The sequence below is a fragment of the Artibeus jamaicensis genome, unplaced genomic scaffold (genome assembly GCF_021234435.1).
Source record: "Artibeus jamaicensis isolate MK-2021 breed Jamaican fruit bat unplaced genomic scaffold, CSHL_Jam_final scaffold_378, whole genome shotgun sequence".
Taxonomy (NCBI): domain Eukaryota; kingdom Metazoa; phylum Chordata; class Mammalia; order Chiroptera; family Phyllostomidae; genus Artibeus; species Artibeus jamaicensis.
Genome location: NW_026522044.1, coordinates 3,079,888 through 3,101,860, shown reverse-complemented (window position 1 = coordinate 3,101,860; position 21,973 = coordinate 3,079,888). Strand labels below are relative to the sequence as shown.

The 21,973-nt window shown below is 38.8% G+C and overlaps 2 pseudogenes; one reads left to right on the top strand and one right to left on the bottom strand.

Moving 5' to 3' along the window:
- The first annotated feature begins 9,043 nt into the window (after positions 1 to 9,043).
- On the top strand, positions 9,044 to 9,556 carry LOC119042991 (myosin regulatory light chain 12B-like; annotated as a pseudogene).
- Positions 9,557 to 9,825: 269 nt separating this feature from the next.
- LOC119042989 (equilibrative nucleoside transporter 1-like) lies at positions 9,826 to 11,183 on the bottom strand (annotated as a pseudogene).
- Between the last annotated feature and the right edge of the window lie 10,790 nt (positions 11,184 to 21,973).

The window sequence follows — 21,973 nt, the reverse complement described above, 5'->3', positions numbered from 1 at the left end:
TGGAAATTTAAGTAAGTTTGTAGGTGGAAGAGGAGCAAGCTGAGGAACCTGTCTCATCTGATGGCCTTGATTTTTTCAGAGTAGAGAGCAAAGTTGCCTCTGAAATTGAGGTAAGAGGAAGTAGACCATATAGTTTGAGGAGAGTGGCAACTCTTTGAAGTAGCCATGGAAGGGAAGAGGAGAGGGTGATATTTAGGGACTTAGGGCTCATTGATACTGGAGATCATGAAACTGTAGTGTGATTTTATCCAGCAGTGTTAATCATTGTGGAGAAGTTGAATGACTGGATTGATCCAGGGGTGGGGTTTGGTGACCAAGTGTGAGAGGACAAAGAAACAAAGGAAATAAAAGTGATTGCTAGCAAGACAGTGGCATCATGGGCCATGGGAACAAAATAGACCCAGAAAAATCTGATAGATTTGGAAAATATGGAATGGGTAAAGGCATTATAAACATCTGGTTGAGAAGGAATGATAGATTTGTTGGTAATAAAGTCAGAAGCGTCTTTACTAATATGCGGGTATTAACAAAACACCAACCCAAAAAAACTAGGGTATTACAATTGAAAAATGTTTGAAGGTATAACATTTCTGTTGCTCAACAGTAGGTTGGCAAAATGGAGTTAGGTTAAGACTTATGGAAACTGAACAAGCTCAGCAACTGTGAAGCAAAGGAATTAAAGTCATTCTGGTTAAAGACAGGATTGAAGTGGAAGAGGGAACAGTGACCCTCAAAGTCTTCATTAACTCTGAGGTGTCTGATTAAGTAAGAGTAGTACAGAAGCATAGAGTAGGGAGTCACAAACTCACGTCTTACAAGGGCCAGACAGGCAATGTAAATGAGTGAAAGAAGGCAAATCTGAGAGAGAACATCTCATCTAAAGGGGGCAAGCACTACTCAGCTCCAGATGACAGTAGCCATTTGGAAAGACAGGCCTAAATTGCTAGACTTTTCCATTTTTAAGAGAAACTTTCAATTTTCATTTTAATGTGAAACCTCCCATTTTCAAAATTGGCAACCAATTAAAAAAATTACTGTGAGGGCCAAAGCATATTTTCAGTGTGAGCCCAGCCCAGAGGCTGCCAGTTTGCACCTCTAGGGAAGAAAGTAGTATGCCCAGATGGGCTAGGACTCATTGTAAATGATGGTGAGTATCTGCTCCCTCCTCTCTAGGCTGTGGCAGACATCACTAAGTTGATCAGGTATATGGGGCTTCAAGCAGCAACTGCCAACCAGTTGCATTTGGCATGCAAGGTGAAACCTCATTTGACATAATGTTTTTTTATCATTTTCAGGAAAATTTCTGAATCTTTGAAGTTGCTTTGGTTTTTGTAAAGACAATAATAATAACAACAACAACAACAACAATAGGCATGCTGTGATGTTCCAATCCAGTTTTGCCCCCACAGGATTTTCAGGTGGACTTTCCTGTTGAATGTGTGCTTTGTATGTTTTCAGAAACCTCTTCACACCAGTAACTGTGTTTTAAAAATTTCCAGTAATGTGCTCAGAGATCCTGAGTGGGAACTAGTGTAACGTTGAAGGTGAACAAATGAAACCTTTCATCTGTTTCCAGGTATGTCTGGCTTCTGGCAGCTTTGCCATTAATAGTTGAGAGCCTGTTTGCTGCCTGGAACACTGAAGGGTTGTTAAACAGCTCTCTGCCCTTTAAAAAGAGTGGGAGATGATTGGGAGGCTTCTAGACTGAGGCATGAATCGAAAATGCCATGCACGTTTAGCTATATGGTTCATTAACTCATTTACAGAAGTGCTTGCTTGTGTTCAGTTAAATCTTTAAGCTTAGGCATTCTTGCTATTGAGTGATTTTCTTTTGGTTATTGAAAGACCCAAATACCTCATTCATATTCAAATACCTCCTTTAGCACATTTCTAATTTCCTTTATAAGCAAAACATACTCTTTCTTTGCAGAAACTGTTTCAGCTTCTCATCCCCACACTCGTTACTTAGCCAGCTGTTTCCATTGCCTCCGCTGCAAGCCCCCAGGCCAGATTCACGTGGCAGGAGGGGAAGGAGAACAGCTGAAGCTGGAACAGTGACCTGCCTTAGCTGCCAAAGTCCACTTGATTCTGACGCAATGTGACTGCATTCTCCATTTGTAATTTGTTCCTGTTCTGCCTTTGGCTTTCAGCATCTCTCCCTATCCCTTCACTCTTTAGTCTTGCTCTTCTCCTGCCTCCACTCTCCCCACTCCTTTCCTCAGGATTCTAAAGTAGACTACTTGCTTAACCCTGTAGGGCTTCCAATTTGCCTATTTGGCCACGACTCACTACTTATCCTGGTCATGCTCACACTTGCTCCTAAGAGGCTGCCTGATCTGCTCATGACCTACCCTCCACCCATTCCTGTTTCTGGTTCTGGATTCTGTTGTATGTCTCTGGCTGCCTGCCTCACACATACTGCCTTACTGCTTAGTGTGTCATGGATTTGCTGATTTTCAATGGCACCTGAAACAATATAAGTGGAAAAAACCCATAACTTTCCTGTTTAACTGTGTTTCTTCTAGTTTTTTTTTTATTAGATATTACATGATCAAAAATCTCAAGCTAAACTTGCCATGTAACCAGCAACCTATACTTCAATGAAATGCCAGAGTCAGGGTTAAGATTTGTGAAAGTTACAGTACAACAACACTTTTCTGTTTTTGTAATTCTAAACTCATTGTAATCAATGTATGTGAGCCTTTGCTCAGAAAGAACAATAGAATCATCAAGAAAAAAATCATGTAGGCCAAACACAAAACATATTCAGGGACCAGTTTGCAAGTTTGGTGTAGACCTCACTTCTTCCATCTGCAAAAAGGAAGAAGTAAACCAGCTGCCTTCATGGATCTTTTCAGCTTTAAAATTTTACTTTCCTCAGATTTTATTAAATTGTCACATACACATGCATTCATTTTAAAATAAAACCCACATTTATTTCCCAAGAGGTTTTGAGGTAATTTATAATATTGACCTTATAGGACAGTTAAAAATCTGTTCAGAAAGAGAACTCATAATTGTACCAGGACCCTGAGCTGAGAGGGTGAGTAGGAGGCTGAAATTGAGTACCTAGCTCCCTAGTAGGTGTAGGAATAACTGCAGTTTGGAGAGTGTGCAAAGCTAGGGCAATAGATATGTTCTGGGACCAGTGGTAATAGTCACTTGCTTTTTTTTGTGTGTCACGTAATATGTTTCTTTCATGTATGCAGGTTTCAAAGACATGCTCCCAGCACCAAGGAGCTCATGTCTTTTAGGGAGACACACAGGTCCACACAATTAGAATCCAGTGAACTAAATACAAAGATAAATTTGGTAGCTTAGTGAAGCACTTTGAAGTGTGGTGGTGGTAGGTGGAGGTCTATGAGGGTCAGGAAAAATGTACTAGGTCATGGCTGGGTATCTCAGTTGTTTGGAGTGTTGTCCCTATACACCAAGGTTGTGGTTTCGATTCCCTGTCAGGGCACATACGAGAATCAACCAATGAATGAATCAATAAGTGAAACAAGAAAACTAATGTTTCTCTCCCTTTCTCTCTTTATCCCCTTCCCCTCTCTCTAAAGTCAATAAATAAAGAATTTAAAAAATGTACTGGGGATGATTGATTGACTGATGAAGCTCTCTGAAGTCATGTGACTTAGTGGCTCCATCACTACAAGACAGTATGGCATTGGACAAATTATTTCATCTTTTTTTTTAAGTTATTTCATCTTAATAAGTAGTTTTCTTGTCTGTCAATGGGGACCAAATAGTACTTGCTTTACAGGTGATTTTTTTTAAATGAAAAAAAACTAAGTACTTAACACACACACACACATACACACACACACAAGAAGACAGCAAGATTTGCCTAGACACAGTGGGCATTCTTGTTTATGACAATGCCCAGCTGAGGAGTCATCTTCTAAGTTTGTACAGGATGTTTCCATGTGTGTGTCTTGCTGTAGATGATACCTTGCACAGTAAGAGTCAATGCACTGTAGATAAATGTGCTTCTTAATTTTAATCTGCCACTTTTTTGTCTTCTAAAATAGCACATATTGTTGTTGTCCTTTTACTTATGACTTGAAATAGTCCCATCATCATTAGATCATCTTGATGAATTTGCTATTTGTTTTCCTTGAAGTTGAATTAATTTTCATTTGTTTTGAATTTTAGGATATGTCAACACCATATCAAATATTATAGATATTTTAGAATATCAAAATAATTGGCAATTTCCATTTTACTGTATAATTGTGAAATTAGAATGTTAAGTCATGATAATAATAACAATATAATACAGCTAACATGACTGAGTTCTTGCTATGCACTGTCTAGGACATTATGAGCTTTATTTGCATTATTTAATCCTCTCAACTGCTATTTAATGCAGGTTCTAATGTTACCTACATTTTATAGTTGAGGAAACTGAAACATAGAGGTATTTTCTCATTTACTTAAAGTTGCAAAGGTAAATTAGTTTCAGAGCTGGAATATGAATCCAGGTTTGTAGGAAATCCCAAAGTCTGAGCCCCTGAACAATACCCAGTACCATTTCTCATTATAGAAATAATTTAATGTTTTTTCTATCTTTTATTTCATTTTATTTTTAATGTAATCTTTATTGTATTTTTCCTATTACTATCTAGTCGCCTTATATTCCCCCACTGTCCGCAACCACCAACTGTTGTCCATGTCCATGAGTCCTTTTTCCTTTTTGCTCAACCCCTCCATCCCCTAATTTCCCACCCTGCTAGCTGTCATCCTGCTCTCTATCTATGAGTCTGTCTCTGTTTTGCTCTTAGTTCAGTTTGTTCATTAGATTCCACAATGAGTGAAGTCATATGGTATCTGTCTTTCTCTGACTGGCTTATTTCACTTAGCATAATGTTCAACAGGTCCATCCATAGTGTTGCAAAGGGTAAATTTTTGTTCTTTTTTACAGCTGAGTAGAATTCCATTTTGTAAATGTACTATAGGTGTTTTATCCGCCTTTTTACTGATGGACACCCAGGCTGTTTCCAACCTTCCTGATAGTAAATAATGCTGCAATGAACATAGGAGTGCTTATGTTCTTTTGAATTAATGTTTTAGGTTCCTTCAGATATATTCCCAGAAGTGGGATAACATTTTATTTAAAAAATGTTTTGCCTTGGTTGGTGTAGCTCAGTGGATTGAGTGCAGACCTGCAAATCAAAGGGTCACTGATTCGATCCCCAGTCAGAGCACATGCCTGGGTTGTGGGCCAGGTCCCTAGTAGGGGGTGTATGAGAGGCAACTGTACATTGATGTTTCTCTTCCTCTCTTTCTCCTTTCCTTCCCCTCTCTCTAAAAATAAATAAATAAGATCTTAAAATATTATTAAAAATGTTTTGCTTAACTTCTAGAAGAAGATTGGGACTTTGCACAGGCCAGATGGCAATAATGAGGCATTAAAATGATCAAAGCAACCTAGTAGGGGGGAAGGTGAGGGGGTGCAAGGATTGAGCAAAAAGGAAAAAGAACTCAAGGACATGGACAACCATGTGGTGGTTGCTAGGTAAAGGGCATATAAGGGGACTAAATGGTCATTGAGAAAAGTACAATAAAGATTACATTAAAAAAAAGAAAGTGAATGTGGAAGTCCATTTCTACTTGCCACCTTTTAAAGTTACTGGCAATGTTATAGATATTCAATTTTATGAATACCATTAAAAATTCTATATAAAAGGTAAGAAATGCTATTATTCTCAAATGGTAGTTTTATTATAATCTAGATAATATTGGAAGGAGATGACCTTCCTGTAGCATGGTAATGGTTCTTATGTACAGCTATCATCTAAACACTAGTGAAGAGCCTTGGCCATGAAATTAGCCGTATGGAATAGGCCTGTTTGGCAAATGTGTGGGCTCTGGCACCAGGCTGATGTTGTAGTCATAAATGTGATTTAGAGAAACTCTTCAACATTTATACGTAAGAATCTATCACCAAGATTCCAGGAGCCCTGGCCTAAAGATGGCAAGAATGTATGTTGGTGTCTGCTGGGAGATATTGTTTGTACTGGTAACAGATTTCTGATATAAATGGAAGGTGTAGGGTTTTCAGGAAGTAACTGTGAAGCTCTGGCTGAAAGAGGCTAAGAGATTAGAATAGAGGCAATTTGCAATGCATAGCTTTAGTTTAAAATTGCCCCAAAGTCAGCGCTTTTGAGGTATTCTCATGGGACTGCTTTCTGTTGACCTTGTTAGTGTCTAATAGTTTTAGTTGGATTGGTTCAGATGTTCTGGATTAAGACTTGTTTCACAAAATTGCCAAATACCCCTATGGCTATTATTATCTCAATCTGAAGAAACTTCATTAGGATTTTTAACACAATTACCTGTTGCCAAACATTACTTTGTACTAGTAGAAACCTACACTGGTGAAAAGTCACCCCAAATTTGTTGCACATAATATTCCCTCTGCCTGTAGTGAGTGCTCTTTTCCTACTCTTTTATTGGTCAACCCCTGTTTATCTTTCAAATCTCAGCTCAAAGATTTCTTCCTCAGAGAAGTCACCTCTGACACTTATTGAAAGTTTACTTATGAGCTGGGAACTATGCTGAGCTATATGGATTATCTAATATTTTACCTACATTAAACAGGAGAAATTTGACACTTAGAGGAATTAAATAATTTGCCAAAATTCATACAACAAATAAGTGGTAGAGTTTAATCTCTAGCATAGGTTCATTTTATGCAATAGCCTTTCTTTCTTTCTTTCTTTCTTTCTTTCTTTCTTTCTTTCTTTCTTTCTTTCTTTCTTTCTTCCTTCCTTCCTTCCTTCCTTCCTTCCTTCCTTCCTTCCTTCCTTCCTTCCTTCCTTCCTTCCTTCCTTCCTTCCTTCCTTCCTTCCTTCCTTCCTTCCTTCCTTCCTTCCTTCCCCCCTTTCCACAATGCTATATTGCTTTTGAGTCAATTATGCTTATGGGTTTACTACCGCTTGTGATAGGAATTGGCAAAAGCTGTGACCTAGGTGATCAGAGAATTGTGACTAAAAATTTTGCCTTCTTCTAGCTCAACATGAACCAGAAGGTTGATTTAGGTTGACTAGAAGATAGTGTCTAGAATTTCTAGTCTGGGTGGTGGTGAGGCAAGATTTATTCACAGGCAATTACAAAAGAAAAAATTGTATGCCTCTTGGAGAAATTAAAATAGAAAACCAGGAATATCAATTGATTTGTACATCAATGCATGAAAGTGAGACAGAGGGGGAGGATATAGGTATTCATTCCTTTCTTCATCCAGTAAGTATTGTGAGCACTGCTGTAGTTGTTGAGGATACAGAGGTATGTAGTGCAGATGTATTACTTTTCCTATGAGACTTTTAGTGAGGCAGTGGGACACGAACTAGGGAAATCATTAAAAATTTGAAGTCTGAAAATGCTAGAAGAAATCAAGGGGTAAAGGAGTTTAGACAAATCTCTGAGCTCCAACAACAGGATTACAGTAAAGCTTGCAGCTTTGGCTATATCCTGGCAAGGAAAACTGGTAAGCATTTTAAACCAATTTCTACAATAATAATTATAATTATCATTTATTAAGATCTACTATGTAAGAAGCATTGGGCTGGGCACCATATATATTACCTACCTGTGAAATCTACCTGTGAGACAGTATTATCCCAATTTTATAGGTAAATTAACTATGACTCATACTGGTTGAATTGTGACCCAAGATCAAACGACTGCAAATGTCAGGTTTGGGATTCAAAGACAGATTTTTGATTCCAAAGTCAGATTCCTTCAGAGATGATTTTCTGACTCTCCAAGTATGTTTAGTATGTCAAGAAGTAAATTCCAGTGCAGATGAAAAGATGTTGAACATCAAGAAAATGAAGATTAAAACCATGATGAGATAATGTTTCATACACGCCATCCTCATTATCCACATTTTTTTCATGAGAATGGAAAAAATTAAGAATCTGATATTACCAAATGTTGTCCAGGGTATAGGGCAATGGGAACACTCACACTCTGTTCGTGGAAATGTGCAATGGAACAAATGCGGTGAAATAGTTTGGCAGTTTCTTATGAAACTAAACATACCCATATACCTGCCACATGACTCAGAAATTCCATTCCTGGTTGTTTATCCAAGAGAGGTGAAAATACATATCCACACAGAGTTGTGTGCAAATGCTGATAACAGTTCTTTATATAATAGCTTCAAATCAGAAACAGCCCAACTTTCCATCAATAGGTAAATAGATATAAAGCATAGTAGATCCATACAATGGAATACCCTGAAGCAGTATGAAGAAATGAATTATCAATAATGTAACAATATGGAGTTCTTAAAAATGTCATATTTAACAAAACAAGCCCACCCAAAAATCATGAGATTTCATTTACCTGAAGTTCTAGAATAAGAAAAACTTATTATGTTTACATAAAATAAGATTAGTGTCTACCTGTGTGTGTGGGATTGACTGCAAAGGGACATAAATATGAAAGAATTTTTTGGTGATGAAAGTGCTTTACTTAAAAAAGAAACCCTGATTTATTTAGTCAAAGACCATCTGAAATTATGTGGTTTCTGTTGAGTATAAAAAGGGCAGTACAATGGCAACTGTACAGGGTGCATGATATGTAGAAACAAGGCAGGGAGTGCAGAGGAGGGACAGGGAGACACTGGGGGTGGAGGCATAGGGGGAATTATGGGGATGGAAATATGAGACTGGACTTTAAAACAGACAGTCCTTGCCTCTAGCCACCCCTGGTACAGGTAGACAAACATACACACAGACACACACTCACTCTGAACCTAGGAGATTCTGCTGTCCTCAAGCAGGAATCAGTCAGAACCAAGTATAGGAAATTTGAGCATATTTAGAGACTGTGACCCCTCCTTTGACTCTGACACTCTGGCCCACAAAGTCACCTATGTTCACCCAGAGGCTTCCTCCTCCAGGCCTGGACACCTTGGGCCTAGCACAGGCCATGAGAAAACAGAAGTCAGCTCAAAGAGGAAACCTCTAGAATACTTGTTATAGTCACTCATCATCTTATCAGGGCAGCTCAGTCAGTGAATTAAACAGCCACCATGTCAAGCAAAAAGGCAAAGACCAAGACTACCAAAAAGCACCCCCAGCATGCAACATCTAGTGTGTTCTCCATATTTGACCAGTCACAGATTCAGGAAGTTTAAAGAGGCCTTTCACGTGATTGATCAGAGCAGGGGTGGATTCATTGACAAGAAAGATTTGCATGATGTGCTTGCTTCTCTAGGGAAGCATCCAATGGGTGCATACCTTGATGCCATGATAAATGAGGTTCCAGGGCCCATAAATTTCACCATGTTCCTCAGGACGTTTGGTGAGCAGTTAAACAGCACCGATCCAGAAAATGTCATCATAAATGGTTTTGCTTGCTTTGATGAAGAAGCAACTGACACCACGCAAGAATATTACCTGACAGAGCTGCTGACAAAAATGGGAGATGGGTTTACATATGAGGAAGTAGATGAACTGTAGCACCTATTGACAAAAAGAGAAACTTCAATTACACTGAGTTCATGCAAATCCTTATTCGTGGAGCAAAAGATAAAGATGATTGAAAGAACATTAGTTAAAACCTTCCAATTACTTTGTTTTGTTTCCATGATGTTTTCCCCCATCCTCATAGACCTATTGCATGCAACTTAATTTCATAGTTTTGCCTCTTCTTTGATGCATTTTTTCTACACCTTTCTGCCACTCTAGTATTTGTATGATTAGACTGAAGGTGGGTATGGGGTTGGAAATTGTGTTGAAAAAGAGTTTGCAAATAAAAATTAACAAACGTGGAAGCTCAGAAAAATATTTTTAGAAAAAAGAGAGAAAATCTTCAGCCCATGCTGTCCATTCCTGAAGGAGTTGGAAAGAACAGGAACAGGCAGCCAGTGCAGCCCTCTGTCACACAATGGCCTGGAGTGGGAAGGAGAAGACAGGCCCCCAGCACCTGGCCCAGAAATAGAAAGAAGGCCATGAAGGCAACCAGCTGTCTCTGCCTTAGGCAGCTTCACTTTCTTCAGCCCGAAATACTTGCAGACACTGGCAAGGTGGCCCTGAAGAAGGTGAGCCAGGCGCCATGCTCAAAGACCACAGCCCGGTATCTGCAGGGCTGGGTGTTGTACAGCAGCAGCAGGGACAAGAACACCAGCCAGGCCAGCACCAGGTTTGGCGGCTAGCAGATGTCCTGCCCAGACCACATGGATATGGCTGTGAGGCTCTGGTTCATTCAGCCAGTCAAAGACATTGAAAGTCAAGAAACAGGACAATGCAATAAAGTAGCGTCCCTAGGTGCTAGTGCCTGCAGTGTTGTAATGACCTCAGTAGTGATGCTGGGAAATACCCCAAAGGTGACTGAGAAGATGAAGCATGGAGAATAAGGATTAAGATATTTTTGAGGATGGCTTGGATTGAGTGGCTTTTGTTGGTGGGCTGAGAGTTGCAGGCTGAAACTCCAGACTCCTCTTGGCCTTCTCTTTGCCCCTCTCTTTTACTAACTAGGTCCAACTTGGTATCCTGCTCCCCAGGCCCTTTGAGCTTGAGCTGCTGGTACTAGCAGTAAATTCCAGCTGGGGCAGACCCAGATAACAGACAATAGTCAAAATTATGACCCCCACAGGCTGTGACAAAATTGCCAAAGGAACTTTCTGACAGCTCTGAGCCACTGGCAGTGGCCAGTGAGGCAAAAATAAAATGTTTGCCAGACCCTGGCCACTATATAGCAGGAGCCATGTAAATGGCATGCCAGAGGCCAGCCTGACCAAAAGGCTGCCCTACAGGATGGCACCAAATGCATTAATGAGCATAGTCTTGATCACAGTGATGATGAAGGGCAGGGCATCCAGGTGCACCTTCACCAGGATAGCAGTAATCAGGAACACCAGCAGGATGACCACCAGGCTGCACAGGATCCAAGCAGACTTGGGGATCCTCTGATGCAGGAAGGAGTTAAAGAAGGCATACAGTAAGATGGGCAGCATAGCACACAAGGTCATGGCAATGTTGAAGATAGCACTCAGACAGTTCTGCAGCAGAGGGGGTGCTAATGGAGTGGCTGAGCATTGATGTCCCTAACTCAGTTCAGCAGTGACACATCTGGGACTGGTCCAGGCAGTTTGTGAAATACTAAGTGGTTGTCATGAAAAATTTCCAGGGAGCAGGGTCCCTGTCCTGAGGCTGATGACTTGTTGCCATGGTGACAGTGCTCTTGGTTTCACCTGGCTGACAACTCCCTCTGAGGCTTGCAGACTTGCCAGTAGAAGGGTCAGAGCAGAGGAGGCCTGGGAAGTTCTTGGCAGGTGGTCCTAGCTCCAGCCAGGGCAGCGGGCCTTAGCCAAGGGTTCCTACTCTGTGAATGAGTGCTCCTGTACTGAGGTCTGTGAGTTCCTTCCAAAAATACTTATATCTTGATTGAAGTGATGATTATACAGACATGTACACTTGTCAAAACTCATTAAGCTGTATATTTAAAAAGTGTATTTTTTGTAAATAATCCCTCAATAGGATTTGTTAACAGATTCTAATGCAGGATGATCCATGCAAAAGGAGCACATGGAGAGAGATTTCTAGGGGAAATGATTCCATGACTGACTTTTAATAAAACAGTATGAATTAGTTAGTTGAAGATCTGGGGAAAGGGCATTTGTAGCCAAGAAAATGGTTTGTTCAAAGTTGGAGGCATATGAAATAATATCACATTTGTAGAGCTTTCAGTAGCTCGGTTTGGTAGGGATGTAAGATGCTGGTGCACAATGAAACTAAAGAGTGAGAAAAGGACTGGATGGCTGTATGAATATGGACATTTTATATTATGTAAAAAATAATATTGAAGCCATGGGAGAATTGGAGATTGATTACTGTGAAAGGATAAATATAGAAGGTATGAGGACCAAGAACTAATTTGGATCCTTAGTAATATGATGTCTATCCAGAAAAAGTCCAGCCATTATTAATATAATGAGAATGGTTTGAGTGACATCGATGTAACCTGGCAGCCAAGGAAAGTGGACTGGAATGAGCATGTGTGAACAATGATGACTTCACTCCACTAGTCAGTGGAGGTGGTAGATGCCATTGAGTGACCATGTGTACTGTGTGGTCATCACATTCAAAATGACTAAGTTACTAGAGCAACAAATTTGCATCCAATTTTATGTTACGCTTGAACATTCCTCTGCAGAAACTGGATGATTCAGAGGGCTCCAGCTATGGGCAGCTGGTGATTGGCAGCTTCATCACGATAATGTGCCTGCAGAGTTTTTTTGCAAAATATCAAATTATCCAGGTGACTCAGCCCAGATATGGCATCCTGTGACTTCTAACTTTTCCCAAGACTAAAGTCACCTTTGAAAAAGAAGAGATTTCAGGGGGGAAATGGGAGGGAGGTGGGGAGATGGGGCGGGGGGGCTGGGATGGGAGAAATAGACAAAAAAATGTACTTGAAAAATTACTAAATAAAAATAAAAAATAAATAAAAAAAAGAAAGAGAAGAGATTTCAGAATGTTGATGAGATTCAGGAAAACATCATGGGGTAGCTGATTGCAATTGGGAGAACTGTGTGAGGTACCCAGGTGTCTACTTTGAAGGGGACTGAGCATCATTGTCCCATGTACAATGTTTCTTATGCCTTATATCTTGAATAAATGTCTATATATTTTTTCACATTATATAGCTGGATACCTTCTGGACAGACCTTGTATACCACATCTTCTTTATCCATTAATCTATTAACATAAGGGTGCATATTTTTTGAATTAGTGTTTTTGTTTTCTTTGGATAGGTACCCACAGATGGGATAGTTGGGTTTGTAGATGGTAGATCTATTTTTAGGTTTTTTGAGGCATTTCCATACTGTTTTCCATAGTGGCTCCGTTATTTTGCAGTCTTGCCAACAATGCACAAGGGTTCCCTTTTCTCCATATCTTCACCAACACATGTGATTTCTTGACTTTTTGATAACTATCCTGACAAGTGTGAGATGGTATTTCATTGTGATTTTGATTTGCATTTCCCTGATTAGTGATGTTGATTATCTACTGTTGGCCATCTGTATGTTGTCTTGGAAGAAAAGTTAATCTATTTCTTCTGCCCACTTTTTTTATTGGATTGTTTATTTTTTATTATTGGGTTATATGAGTTTCTTACATATTTTGGATATCAATACCTTATCAGATATATCAATCCTGCGTACAGGTACCACATTGTTTTGTTAGCTCCACACTCTCTCTAGGAAGGGCAGCCCCACCCGAGGGCACAGTAGTGCCCTACTACCTCCACACTTTCTTTGGACAGGGTAGCCCTGCAGGTGGGCATGCAGCATTTTCTACCTCTTCAGGTGGTGGGGCCCAGTGCATGCATGAAGCAGCATCCTATGGTACCTGCTGGGTCAGTGACCAGGTGGGAGAGCCCCTTTTATGCATGCTATGGCATCACCTCTTTCTGCTGGATCTAACTCCAGGAGGAGTCTACAGGCATGTGCTACAGTGCCCTGCAGGTCTACTGGAGAACCTGGATGGAACTTTCACCCAGAATCCATGTGCAGGGGAAATGTAGACATGGCGCTCACTGATTCCTCCAGTTCTGGGTTGTTTCATCAGGTCCAAGAGAGCTCTTGTGTCCCCAACCCACCATATGTAGTCTGCATTGTTTGTTGTGCAGAAGCTGTTCAGTTGGCTCAGAATACTCTCTGAGGAGAAGTTGTTCTAAATAGAACTGCACATTTGATGTGTTCTCGGGAGGGGGTGAGCTCAGTGTCCATCTATATCACCATCTGGGACTTTGCCTTCCTGCTCCAAATATTTTAAAATTTCCATTCTGATTTCTTCTTTGACCCTTGAGATATTTAGAAGTGTTTCTCTTAATTTCTAAACATTCATTAGTATTCTAGTAGAACTTCTTATTGTTTTTAGTTTAATTCCACTGTGTTCAAAGAGCATATCCTAAATGATTTCAAACATTTTATATTTGCTGTGGTTCATGTTACAATCACATTTGCTGAATTTTGGAAAATGCTTAAAATAATATATATCCTGTTGTAGTTTGCATGTCATATAAATTAAATGTATATATTAGATTGTTTGTTAATTGTGTTTTTCAGGTTTTCTGTGTCCTTACAGATTCCTTCCCCGCTTCTCCCATGAGATATTTTGAGAGATTTCGTCAATGTTTGCTTTTTGTATTTAAAAACACTGTTATAGGGCATGTAAAGAATTAGGCAAACCTGCACAATCTGAGGGAACATATTCCTCAGAGAATATGGCCAACCAGGGAGCTGACCTGAGCTTTTGGTGTCCAGGGCTTTGATTATGGCTTGATCACATACTGCCCGCATGGCTGATTTTTAGTGTTCAGCCCCTCTCGGCATTTCAGGGTAATACCTTTCATCTCCAGTTCTCCAGACGTCAGTACTGATATGACATGGCTCCTAGCCCCCATCATAAATCATATTGTTAGATGGACTTGTGGCCAAAGTTCACAGGCAAACAAAAGCCCTCTTACAAGGGAGAACATTCCAGGAAACTAGAGATGTTCCTCCAAGTATCCATGGGAAATGGCCAGAACTCTATTCAGGTAAAATTTATTCTTCATTACATAGGGTACTTATGGATTTACAATGTTTTTTACTTGTGGATGGATCATTTTTATATTATGAAATTTTCCAATCTACTTGTCTGATATTAATGTAACTATACCAAATTTCTTTTGGTTAGTGATTGTATAATGTATCTTTTAAAAAAATCTATGGAACTCTAATTTTGTCTTATATAACTGCTGGAGAAACTGCTCTGATTTTCAGAGGCATTCCGTTTATTTATTTATTTATTTATTTATTTATTTATTTTCTGCTTATGATTTTAGCCTCCTGTCCCATGCATTCCCAGTATACAGCATGTATTTCTTTAAAGATTTTATTTATTTATTTTTAGACAGAAGGGAAGGGAGGGAGAAAGAGAGGGAGAGAAACATCAACGTGTGGTGGCCTCTCACACATCACCTACTGGGGACCTGGCCCACAACCCAGGCATGTGCCCTGACTGGGAATCGAACGGCAACGTTTTGGTTTGTAGGCCAGAGCTCAATCCACTGAGCCACACCAACAAGGACTGCAGCATGTATTTTGAGGAGAAATTTGGCTGCGTACTCAAGCTCCGCTCTCCAAATCCTTGCCAAAAGCAATGCTGATTTCTACTCCCCCTTGCAGTGGCCTCCTTTTGGGTATTGCACCAGGATTTGCAATGGATTTTCAACTTTCTACCTGCATTCAGGACTGACCATTGTTTCTAGGTGAATGTGGCAGAGAGAACATCTTACACCTCTGTAGTCCTCCTATTTCCCAAGTCTTACCTTTTCTATTTCTAAACCTCAGCATCTCTGCTGACTTCCCTTAAATCATTTCAGAAAATTTTCTGACTCCACGGTTATTCCATTACAATTATAATGAATATTCTTTCACAAAGTTGAAGATATTTTATATTTTTCCTCCAAATCGTGTCTTCTCCAAGTTAAATACTCCTGGTTTTATTTACCTCAAGTGATATGATTTTAAAACAAGTTGCCATCCCTGTTGCCTCTATTGAACATTGGAATTAATTACAATATTCTTGATGATGGCAGATCAAAAGAGTAGAATAGGACATTTCATTTTGAATATTGTATGTAGCTCTATTAATGTAACCTAATACTGCATTTGCTTTTCAATTTTTAGTAGCCGTGTCACAGTGTTCCCTCATATTAATTGTGTAGGTAACTAATGTGGAGGAAAAAGGGGCCATACACTAAACCTGACAATCTCAGAGGGGGCCTGCTTCACAGGCTTTACAAACTTAGAGACCTAAAGTAACCCTTAAGATGATCTGAACATAAAAATTCCTAACTGAAAGCAGGTGAGGGTGGGTAGTTATGTCCTACGTGTACCTTCCTTTACAAAAAACAACCTTTTCCATGAGTGAGCCCATCTATTGCATTTTTTGCATCTAAGATAACATACCTTTGAAAGGTCAGAGTAATCCTCTTTTCCAAACCTTTGAAGATACAACCACTGGTACCAGAGCTTGAGATCACAGAGCCCCTAGTTGTTATCGTGTTCCCCCGCATACCATCTCTATGTGCTGTAAATGTTAATTATTGACTGTCCTGTACCCACCAGTGTAAAAGAAGTATGTGTCTCTATGGTCCCAGAGGTTTCCCTGCTTTGTTTTCTCCAATGGATTTCATGTAAGCCTTCTTACATCTCCCCCTTTTATTCTAATGTACAAAATAAACTGCAAAACTTCCATTCTCTGGAGCATTGTCTCAACTCGTTCAGAGTTTGCTTCTAGCAATTATTGTCAGTTTGGCTCAAATAAATTTATAAATGAGATCATATGGTATTTCTCTTTCACTGAATGTGAGTGTAATCCAATCAACAAAACAAAGAAGCAAGTAAAATATAACCAGAGACACTGAAATAAAGAACAAACTGATAGTAACCAGAGAAGAGTGAGGAAAGAGGATAATGGAGGAAAGAAGGGGAAGAGCTGTCAAGGAACATGTATAAAGGACTAGTGGACAAAGCCAAAGGAGGGTAGGATTAAGGGTGGGAGGTGGGGGTAGATGGGGTGGGGGAGGGGAGGGTGGTAGGGGGAAAGTGGGGACAACTGTACTTGAGCAACAATAAAAAATAAATTCATAAAAATTCTCTACGGGTTTGGATGTTTCTTATGTTGACAGTAACATCTTCAGAACTTCATCATGTGAACATCTCCCCATCCTATATTACTACCTCTCTGTTATTAACATACATTGAACACTAGGCTTTATATACATTAACTCTTTTTATCCTCACATTAATCCCTTGTGAAGCCAAGTATTATCCCTATTTTGCAAATGAAGAAAATGAAAGGTCTCATAACTTGCCCAAAGACATAATAGTGGACCTGGCATTTAAGGTGACCAATTTATCCCAGTTTGTCTAAGAGTTTCCCAAGTTTGGTACCAAAAGTATTATACCCTAGGAAACTTCTTATTCCTTGGTAAAATGTGATGCTTGGTATTCATACTCAGACCTGACTGCAGTATATATGTAGCCTGAACACAGGTTCTTTTTTTTCGCTTTTATTTTATTTTTTAATATATTTTATTAATTATGCCATTACAGTTGTTCTATTTCCCCCCCTTATTTCCCCCCACCCTGCACACCCCCTCCCCCACCATCCCCCCCTTTAGTTCATGAACACGTGTCTCAAGTTCTTTAGATTCTATATTTCCCATACTACTCTTGCCCTCCCCGCTATTTTCTACTTACTGTCTATGCCACTTATTCTCTGTCACAGGTTCTTAATTATTGGGATCTATTGCTTCCCTGAGGTAATAAATGTATTCTAATATTGCATTTCATGTGATATGATTTGATGACTTGCTAAGTCATTTGCATTTTGTTGTGTGCTTGAGTAGGAAATGCTAAGGTCAGTGGGCAAAAGTTATAAGGATGCTGTGTCATTTCTTTTTTTTTTAATTTTTAAAATAATTAAAAAATATTTAAAAAATTTATCTTTAGAGGAGAAAAGGAGAGAGGGAGAGCAATATCAATGTGTGGTTGCCTCTCATATGTCCCCTGCCAAGAACTGGCCTGAAACCGAGGCATATGCCCCGACTGGGAACTGAGCTACCATCCTTTGGCTCACAGGCCCACACTCAATCCACTGAGTTACACCAGCCAGGGCAGGATGCTATGTCATGTCAATATAAGAAGGAACTTTCTAACAACCAGTTTTGTACAAATATACAATGAATTGACTCAATGTGTTATACCGTGTCTTGTTTTTTTTTAAACTGAGTGCAAGGATGCTAAATGTACTTTTGTTAAATTCTTTTGTTATTTGCCTCATCACATTGCTGAAACCTTTGAGTATCATTTTCAGATATGAAATCTTTAAATACTAAAGTAAGGTAATTCTACAAGGAACTAAAAGACATAGGCCAAATAGTGAGCTTTCATCTGAATTTACTTAATTGAAGGCTACAATGTAGAATATCTAGAAAAATAGGTCTTGCTTCAACTTTCTATGAATATAACTTTTCTGAGGTGTTTTAAAAATAGAAGCTGTATAGCACTCAGTTTGAGACCAAGAGTGAGGGCCTGATGTGTTAGTGTTTTACATTGCTGGATGGCAATAGATACATGCTTTAGAAATTGAATGATTGGTTGTATTACAATGTTGACAAAGAGGAATTAATCTTCTCAGCGGACATTATTTTCTTTATATTTAACTTTCAACCATACAAATTAAAATTATTTAAGGGCTACTAGGGCACCATTTATGATTGGTACTTTGTAGGCTGACAGAAGTTTTGTCAATCCGTGGTTTTTAATTTGAATGACAATAATATAATAAGTGCATAATAGAGCCAGACTGCCTGGACTCAAATCCAATTTAGGAGGTGATAGTGTTGGGAGATTAACTTCACATCTCTCTGTCATAATTATTTCACTTGTAATTTAGACAGTGACGGTGATGATGATGAAAATAAAGAGTACTCCATATATAAGGGCTGTTGTGAGAACTAAATAAGCTCATGTATCAGAAACAATATTTCCCAACTTCAGCTGCCTATTGTAATCACTGGGTGAGTTAAAAAAACTACTGATTTTTGGACTGACACCACCCCCAGATATTCTAATTTCATTGGTTCTCAGTGAGGCCTGCTCATCTGGAATTTTATAGCACCCCAGATAATTCTAATTTGCAGCCAAGGTTAAAAAACCCCTGGTCTAAAGTAATCATAAGAGTTTCTGGCAAACACCGAGCATTTGGGAGGTATTAGTTATTGTCAGACATAGGACTAAGAAGTTGGGATGATGGTTGTCTTAAATTTTTATAAACAATATTGGAAAGTTATCTGTGAATAGAAAACTACCTTTAACATATTCCTGTTAACATAACTTCCCTTTCTCAATAGCATAATAGATTTAAGATTTTGTTTTGTTTTGTTTACATTATTCCCACTGTGGCCTAGTTTTCTTTTCTCTGGCAGGGAAAGGCAAGCTGTAATCCAATAATACTGACCTTATGCATACAGATAAAGTGTGCAATTTGTTCCAGATTTATTCCATAAACTTTCTTTTAAAATAATTAAATTCAGAAACATTTTTTTCTTGTCCTATTCTGATTTATGCAGCTAGCTCTAGATGATGAATTTGTAGGAAAATTAACCTCCCAGTCCACAGAGAATCCATGTGCAAGGTCTTGATAACCTCCCACCCACCACAACATGGAAGTCATCTGATTATTATTGTATCATTTACAAAGAGTTTATAGAGAGTAAAGGATTTCCAAAGTGTAGTCAGATCCTTAGAAACCCCATGGCTCTTAGGAGAAGATAGGCACCCTAAATTATGTGTATCTTATTAGGGATATCACAACATAGAAGAAAAGGTTCTTACTTTATAAGTGCATGATATTCCTCAGTGTCCTCCAGAGAGTAAGCTTAGTGTTTGGTCCTCTACTAACATATATTTAAAAATTTTTTAAAAATTTAATTGTTGTTCAAGTTCAGTTTTCTGCCATTTACTCCCATTCCAGACCACCCCCCAGCCCTTTCCACCTCCCTCCTGTCTCCAACCCCCCTTGTTATTGTCCACGTGTCCTTTATACTAGTTCCTTCAAACCCTTCCCCCCTTCCCCTGAAATTCCCTCCCATCTCCTCTCTGGTCACTGTCAGCCTAACATATTTTCATCCTGTATGTAGAAAGTAAAATGCCTAAAAGCTTTGAAAATATGGGGATTTATTTCTAAAATATAGGACTCTTTAAAACATCTGATACTAACACTCAGAAGAGGAGCTTAGACATTAGAATTTGTATGGAATTGTTTTTAAGGCCCAGGTTCAAAATCTTAGTCATTGGAAGATGTAAAAAGTGACCTCTACCTGGTCTAGAAGGTACAACTATGAATTTTTTTAAAGTCTTAATTGAAACTGTAGCTGCAGGTTTAATAAGATGAGCTGGAAGTGGCAAATCTATTTCATTCAGGTGGAAATACACTATGCTTTGTATTATAATGTTTGTAAGTTTAAAAATCTAAATTATCTGCAATGAGGTAGGGATAACTAGAGAGTCGACAGGATGAACAGAGTTACCCGAAATCAATGATTCGCAGTCATAGATGTCTGCCACAGATTCCTGGAGCCTTTCCCCCATTATACTGTCAGAAACTCTGAAGATTGGCAAGAATAAATATATTTTTCAAAACCATAAATGTGACTTCTACAAACTGCAGCTGGAAAAAGCTGAATTAGATATTATCCAGGGATAATTTTCAGTAGGTGATAAAATATTTACTCTAAATGCAATAAAGTCGAGTGCTATTGACCATCTTCATGGTCACATTGATCCATTTATCAACACTCTTCAGTATATTAATATATCTAATTGTAAACTCACCTAGTCATATCATTTAATTCATACTTTCCCATTTCATTCAGGAAATATCAAGAAAATCCCTGGCTGGGTTGCCCAGTTGGTTGGAGCATCATCCTGTACACCAAAAGTTGTAGGTTTGATCCCTGGTCAGGGTACATATCTAGGTTTCGAGTTTGATCCCCAGTCAGGGCACGTGCGGGAGGCAGTTGATCAATGTTTCTCTCTTGCATCGATGTTTCTTTTTCTCTCTCTCCCTTCCTCTCTTTCTAAAATCAATAAATAAATCCTTGGGTGAGGATTAAAAACAATTTTTTTTGGCTAAATGTTTTAGAAAGTCCATATACATTATATTCATTAATCTCAGGTTAGTAATATTATTTTAAAATGAAGTGATGATGTCTGAAATATATCTTCATATGGTTCAGAAAAAATATGTATAGAAAAAAGAAAAAATATATATAATGGAGAGAGAGAGAGGAAGCAAATATGGCAAAATGTTAACATTTTAAAATGTAAGTGAATATATCTGTGTTCATTGAATTATTCTTTCAACTTTCCCATAACTTTGTAATTTTTTTTTAAACATAAGAAAGTTGGGAAAACAAGTGAGGAAAATGTAACAGGATTAGCTACCAGTAAAATCATGCCAGTTCCTTATGAGCACTACTTTTCTTTTTAATTATTCGAAAGTCAATTTGTTTTAACTATTCAGATTCAACTTTTTACCAGTTTTGAAAATTAATGCAAGATTTACCTACATTCAAAGTCATATTTCCTGTTTTTTATTTCTTGGGTACTTACCTTTATTAGGCACCATGCTGGATATACGTGATAAATAAGATACAATTCCTATCCTATTCTCTAGTGACCTGTCTAATCTGTCATTCTTGATTCCCCCAAATGACACCACTTACACTTCTCCAGATAAACCCTGCACTCTTCTCCAATACTCCAATGACACAAATGGCACATACTATTGACTTAGGGTGTCCTTTCACCCCATTCTCCCTTTGGAGATGTTACCTATTTATGAAATCTAAGTTAGATAAGACATTCACTATTAGCCTTCCTGAGCTCTCATAGAAGAAATTGATTTCTCTCTCTACTAACCCCAAACTAGCAAATTTTACCTACATATGTATATATATCACAGATTGCTTTGCAGTTTAGTTTTGAAAATGCCTCAACAAGTCCTGGCTGGTGTGGCTCAGCGGATTGAGTGCTGGCCTGCGAACCGAAGGGTTGCCAGTTCAATTCCTAGTTAGGGCACATGCCTGGGTGGGCCAGGTTCCCAGTAGGGGGGCGTGCAAGAAGCTACCATACACTGATATTTCCTTCCTTCTCTTTTTCCCTTCCTCCCCATCTCTAAAACTAACTAACTAACTAACTTAATTAATTAATTAAATCTTAAAAAAAAGAAAATATCTTAACCAGATTATGAGCCCTAGAAGGAAGAGACTCAGTTTGGTTCATCTCTTGTATTGCCAAAGAGATCAGTACTGTGCCTGGTATATATATAGTTCTTTAGTTGAACTGAAAGATTTCCAGAATAGTCCTGTGTTTACATCCATAAATTTTTTTCTG